Source organism: Onychostoma macrolepis, chromosome 24 (genome assembly GCF_012432095.1).
Source record: "Onychostoma macrolepis isolate SWU-2019 chromosome 24, ASM1243209v1, whole genome shotgun sequence".
NCBI lineage: Eukaryota > Metazoa > Chordata > Actinopteri > Cypriniformes > Cyprinidae > Onychostoma > Onychostoma macrolepis.
Window position 1 is genome coordinate 16,888,571 of NC_081178.1, and position 6,944 is coordinate 16,895,514.

Consider the following 6,944-nt stretch of genomic DNA (forward strand, 5'->3'; position numbering starts at 1 on the left):
TATAGCAGGCCAGTCGGTGGGTAGGAACAACTTAGTTGTTCGCTTTCTGAAGGGGTCCAGGAGGCTGAACCATCCTCGCCCCTTCACAGTCCCTACTTGGGATCTGCCTACTGCCCTTTGAGCCGCTACAGTCTGTTGACCTCCGACCCCTGTCGCTAAAGACTGCTCTGCTACTGCGACCTTAATGAGTTCGACCCGCTGCTTCGAGGGCTTCTACTACTTGTCCCCTGGGCCCTTCAGTGCTCATGGCAAGTTAGTTATTCAGTCGTTCCCCTACCATAGCACGGTGTGGTTGTACTGGTTCCCCATATGCATCTAGTAAGATGCTGTAAGAGTGAAGTATCGAAAGGGAACGTACTCGATTACTATCGTAACCTCGGTTCCCTGAGATACGGGATATAGTATGACTCAGTCGTCGCTTCAGTCGACGTAAACCTGAGGATCCTATGGCGATGCGGCTGCTTATATAGCCAGATGCCCCGCCCATTCTGGCGGGCTTTGGAGGCATTGCCGCTATAAGCTCGTGCAGCACCTATTTAAAAGCACTGCACGTCTTTAAAGCACTGCACGAACCAATGGGCGTGCAGTAACACTGCATTATCAATAAAAGGCTTCAGTTATCGGAGAAAAAGGAGTTTTCTCCATATGCGTCTAGTAAGACGCAGTACTCATTTCCGTATCTCAGGGAACCGAAGTTACGATAGTAACGAAGTGCGTTTTTCTGTTCTTAATAAACCATAAGTTGATTATGAGAAGTGGATAGATAATGATAAAGCTATTGTTCACAAAAGTACTATCACACATAGGCTACCACATGATTTAAGCTATAATGTCTGTATAATGTCTTTTTTTTTTTTTTTCAAAAAGTGGACCTTTTTGCAGTCCCCTACTGGTATCTTAATGAGCACACTTTTTAATGCACCAAAAATATTAACTACAATGTTGACAAATTGCTTACCAAGATCACGTAGGCTACCACCTTTTTCAGTCCAAACATACACACACATGACTTTTCACTTGGCACAACTTTGTTGCTGGGAAATTACGTTTGATTAAAGTTTCTACCTACTAAAATTTACTTAAATTGATTTCCAGGTTTGCATATATAAAGGTCAGTTATTTCTTAACCTTATTAACCTGTGTCATCAATCTATGTTTCATATAAAATTCTTACATTTTATTAATCATTTCAGTTAATATAATAATACACTACAGGGCTCTTACGAATCAAATGAAATCAGCATCAACAAAAATGTATCTTTCCACTGCAGAAGAAATGGAAGCAGCAGAAGTCAATGACATTTAGATGCACTTACACAGACAGTTTAATGGCACTGAAATGTAGCATGAATGCATTTACACTTCAAAATTATGAGTTTTAAAATGATTTTTTAATACCAATATGAAATGTTGGGAAAACAATAAGCTACTTTTAAATATGAAAGTAAACTTGCTGCCAGTAAGTGGCAGCAAGCGACTGTCTTAATGAGTGAGTCATTGAGTCATTCATTCAAAAGATTTCTTCAGATGGCTAATTCATTCAAGCTCACCCATTTAATTCAAAACTTATTCATTCAGTAAAGTGTGTTGCTCTGAGAGGCGCGGGACTGCCGTGATCTGCGTTTGGAACTATTTTTTGTTAACCAAATCGAGCAAAAATGGTCAGCATTGACAATATTGTGTAGAGCACTTAATATACTAGTTTGAACTCTTGCATAAAATGAATGCCACATTTGCAATCGTACTGGTTTTCAGGGCATGGGGGGACTCTCTTGGTGTCATTTGCTTAACTAGACTAGGCTATATCATTATAAATATAAAAACTGCCTTTTTACCATGTTTCTTCTGTGCAGTTGTGTTCATTTGTTAAAAAAAAAGGGGGGGGGGGGAAATGAATTAAATTTTGGACCTTTTATAGTGTGGGGGTGGGTGGCTATGGTTATAAGTTTTAAAAATCGTCTACTATAGATCAGTGGTTTTGACCATAAATACCTATGATTTTGACATTCTTTATTATCACGTCACGTGACAGACCGACGTAGCCGCCTCAGGTTCACACGTGAACGGATCATCTCTTCTTCTTCATGTAAAATAAGCATGAATGAACATCAGAAAGGTATGTTGAAAGAAACAGTACAGCTTACCGAAACATATGACGTCTCGTGTCTCTCTAGCTGTTTTAAACGTCTTTAAAACAGCCTGTAAACAATGTCACATAACGTTATGTTTTCCTCAGGAAACCCATTCAATCTCTTACTAGCTCGTTAGTTAGTTAGAAAATATACAGACAGAGAAACATTTAGCTAAATATATGCAGTATATTACATATTCATTATATTAGCTATATTTTAGGGTAGCCTGTTAGTGATATCTCATTAGCCTACATATTTGAATAAATCTGTGAAAACATGTTTGTGCGACAGCCACAGTTTATATATTTAAACAATGAATTGGAGTAGACACATGATTATATCATTGCTATAAAACTGCATTATGTTCAATTTAAATGTTTATTGTGTTTATCAATATATATATATATATATATATATACAAATATACAAAATAAACAAATAAACACTGACAGGGTTCACTGAATAGTTTACATATAGGATTTAGTTGTGAGATATCCAAACGAATCAATATGAATTAAGAATTTAAAAATATTTGTGAAGTCTGTGGCAAAACCCAGCCCTAATGAATAATAATAAAAGTGTTGCTTTCTTACCTTACCTTACAGTAGACTTTACCACTAATTGATCATGTTTGTATGTGCAACTGTGTGTATTCATACACTCTGATATCTGTTGTCCACTATATATGCTAGGCAGAAGATGCTGGAAATTCAAGGTATTAAAAACTATTTGTCAGTGTCAGACAACAGACAGGCTCTGAGACCTGCACTGCCTAGCAGCCAATGAGAGTCCAGATAATGTTACCGTCAGTGACCGACCATGGAAGCATGCTGATGAAAACCTTTGAGTACATACTTCTTATGTGAGTATTTGGACTTCCTCTTTTTAATCTCTCTCGCGAACACATGTGAATCCCACTTCCTCCCGCAGGTTTCTCTGTATTTTCTGTCTCTTTTACCCCCTTCCGTCTTGAACGCTATCTTTCCGTGCACAGGTCGTAATACAGAGGCCAGATTAGCTCCTGTAGGCTTTGATGCACCATAAGGTCAGCTCTGAGATCGATGTAGCAAAAGAAAAAAAAAGAAAAAAACAACCCATGCACACAAACTCACTCTCCTGAACAATCAATGGCTCTTTATATTTATCTGAGGGGGTCCTGATAGTGTCTGAAGCATCACAGCTTTCTCCAGCACTCATCTTTGATAGGTTATGACACATTTTCTCACTGTTCTCTGATCCCAGTCAATTAAGTAGATTCATCTGAGCAGCATCACAGAGAGACCGGCTGTTGCTTTGACAAATGCACCATAAATTCAGCCATGCATCAATTTTCCTGGAAATAAAAATCAATTAGGGGTCATTCTACATAAATATTTCAATTGTACAGACATAACGAGATTGAGTGCACTTATGCAAATTAATTGATTTTAAATATTATGTAAAATATAGATTGGGCAAGGACTTAATTATCTTTGCCATTATGCATATCCGTCTCTTATTAGAAAAGCAGTATTAATTCATCCTTAACTGGTATGGAAGTAACGAAAATAATAATGATGTAGATTATTAAAATGTGCTACTTTTTATTATTAAAGTCAGGAAAGTAACCTTATTATAAATTAATAATTTAATATTAATCTATGGCTGCAACTAAAGATAATAATAATCAATGAATCCATTGATTATTTCTTTGATAAATTGAATGGAAATAAATTTCATATTATTAGAAATTAATGATTTTAATAAAATCAGCTAATTGTAAGCCAACATGTTGTCCTTCCAATATGTGTAATTTGAAAGCTATATTGAATAAATCTGTGTACAGTAAGCTGTGCTATGCATTAAACATTCTAAACCAAAAAACAACGGTTTGCTTACCATTTAAAACATTTAAAATCACTAAATTAAAAATTATAATTAACACAAATCTTTTTAAAAACACTAAATGTTTACTCGTACAAGGAACAGAAACATTCACTCATCTAAATGTAATTACATTACATTTATAATTCATTCTGCTCTCATAAAAATACTAATATTTGTTACATGTAGAATTTTATGTCTAACATGAAATGCTTTAGACAAATGTGTATTTTAGACAGAATTATTGTACTCCATCTGTATGACGCACATGCACAGGTTGGTGTGAAAATGTGTTTCAAATGCATTAAAGAGCACTCATATCTGTTAAAGCATATGAAATGGAAAGTCACTTTTAACTACAATACATGCTTTTGTTTAAAACGCTTGATATAAAGCATTTTTATATTTAGGACAACTTAGATCTGGCACTTTTCACGGAGCAGCTCACTCTGCTGTTTTCCAGGTGCGTTTGGTCTATAGAAATGCGTTATTTACTGCTGTTATGTGATGTGACCGGCAAATGTTTTCTGTGCATATAGCGTGTGATCAGTCGATTAATAGACTTGATTAATTCCATTATTGATTATTAATAATTTTATCAGTTAGTTGTTGCAGCCCTAAGTTAATTATACTGTACATAATTACTGTTTTATGGGAAACATATATAAAAAAAAAAAAAAATTCTGAAAACACCTTGTGTATTTTTCGAGTAATGATTAAGCAATGCAACTGCGTATGTATAATGTTGGCTATATTTGAGAAAAATATTTTAGGGTCCCTGAAGGATCCTTTTAGCTTCCAGGCGGAGGTGATATTTTTCTAGCCCTATGGGGGAGACAGAGCTTTGACACAAAAGCAAAAGCCAGTACTGAGGGAAACTGCTCTGAGTTTAAATAGAACTCAAATGGCACTCAGAGGATTTGCAGCTGCTTACACAGATTCCGCTTAAACTCACTCTAAACAAAAACCTGTCACCAGTCGTACATGGCTCATGTAACAAATTGGATTTACTAGTTAGACGTGATCATATTTATGGTGATTATTGCTGACTATACATACATGTATATATATATATATATATATAGAAAGTCAGCAATAATCACCAAAAATATCATTATGCCTAACAAGTAAATCTAGTATCATTGTCCAACTTTTCATGTATATGACCTATAATATATATTTATAATAATTTTTAATATTTATTTAGTATAATTTATATTGGAAATAATTATTAAAATATATAATCATCACAAATAATTAATTATAAATTATATAAATGTCGATGTTGAAAAAAATCAGCACAATTGAACATCCTAAGAGCCATTGGGCCATTGTTTCCTGTTGTGAACAGTGTTTAACATTACAGCATGAAAGTAATATACTAAATATATATTTTAGTATATAGTATAGTATAGTATAGCATAGTATACATTTTATATATATATATATGGCAAAATTGGGATGTGTGATCAGAAGAATATTCGGGGTCTTTGGACCCATTCTGAGACCCTTTTTGTGGCCCCGGGGGACCACAGAGACCATGGCAGCTAAGGCCATTAGCAATTAGCATGGATATCTTATGAGGAAAAAGGTTCAGAAATGACCCACAGAGTAGGCAAAAGGAGAACGGGAGGGAGAGGGGCTCGAGTGCTTTTTCTTGTTTCTCCTCCTGTGTGGCCGAAAGGGAGTAAGGCGATCCCAAACACACACGCATACAGTGCACACACATTGACACGCGCACACACTCCCCGGGTCCCTTCACATATGCTCTTTGGCATGAAGAACTGCCCTGGGAGTCCCTGTTTCATTAGTGTAATTAACTGTGAGAGAGAGAGTGAGGAAAAAAGAGAGAGCGAGTGAAGGCGGGACTTTACATGGCTTCTATTATGATATTATTTTCTTTTTGATAAAAAAATAACTAAAAGAGTATCACTGTTTAATTGATGCGTACTGGCACCAGTAAATGTGGAAAAAAACAATAACAAATGTTTAAAATAAAAATATAAAAAAGTAAAAGATTAAATGTAAAATAAATTAATTTTTTTGAAATAAACATTGGCTTTATTTATTTCAAAAATAAAGTAAAAACTGTGAAACACTATTCCAAATAACGGTTTTGTATTTGAATGTATTTTAAAATTCTGTGATGGTAAAGCATTTACTCCAGGCTTCAGTGTCCCATGATCCTTCAGAAATCATTCTAATATGCTGATTTGGTTTTTAAAAGAAGCATTTCTTATTATTATCAATGTTAGAAACAGTTGTGCTGCTTAATATTTTCTGCTGCTTAATACTTTCATGAATACAAAGTTCACAGGAACAATTTGTGTGTCCTTGCTAAATGAAAGTAATAATTTATTTTAAAGAATCTTTCTTTTGAACGGTAGTGTGTTTTTTAAATCATTATAAAATTAAAAATGAGCAAAAACCTAGCAACTACCAACTAAATGGCAACACCCTGGCATCCACCCCTAGATTTGTGGTGAAAACAAGCGCTTTCTTCAGAAAATGTCTAAATCTGGTTATAACTTGTGGAAAAATTCCCATTCTCTCTTCCCTCATTCTTTTTCTTGTAATTTTTCCTTCTGTTTTATTGTGCCCTCTCTTCTCCAGCAGCCCGTGGTGAAAATTACATTGTATTGCATCCTCTCAGGCCTGTCCCCCCTCTTTCTCTCTCTCTCTCTCTTTCTCTCTCTCTCCCTCGGCCTCTCACAGCTCTCGTTCAGTCAACAGACTGTAAAGAATAAATAATAAAAAAGTATTGATTATTTTGATGACTTCACAATTCAATTAGGTATTAATTTTGCCCTCCACTGGACCTATCAGGCAGCTCAAAGGGGAGAGAAGGAACGGGAGGAGGGATGGATGGATGTTGTGCCTTAAATGAATGCAGCGTTAGAAGCTCCCTCGTTCAGTGCCGTTCCGAAATAGAGGGCCGCTTGTGCATAA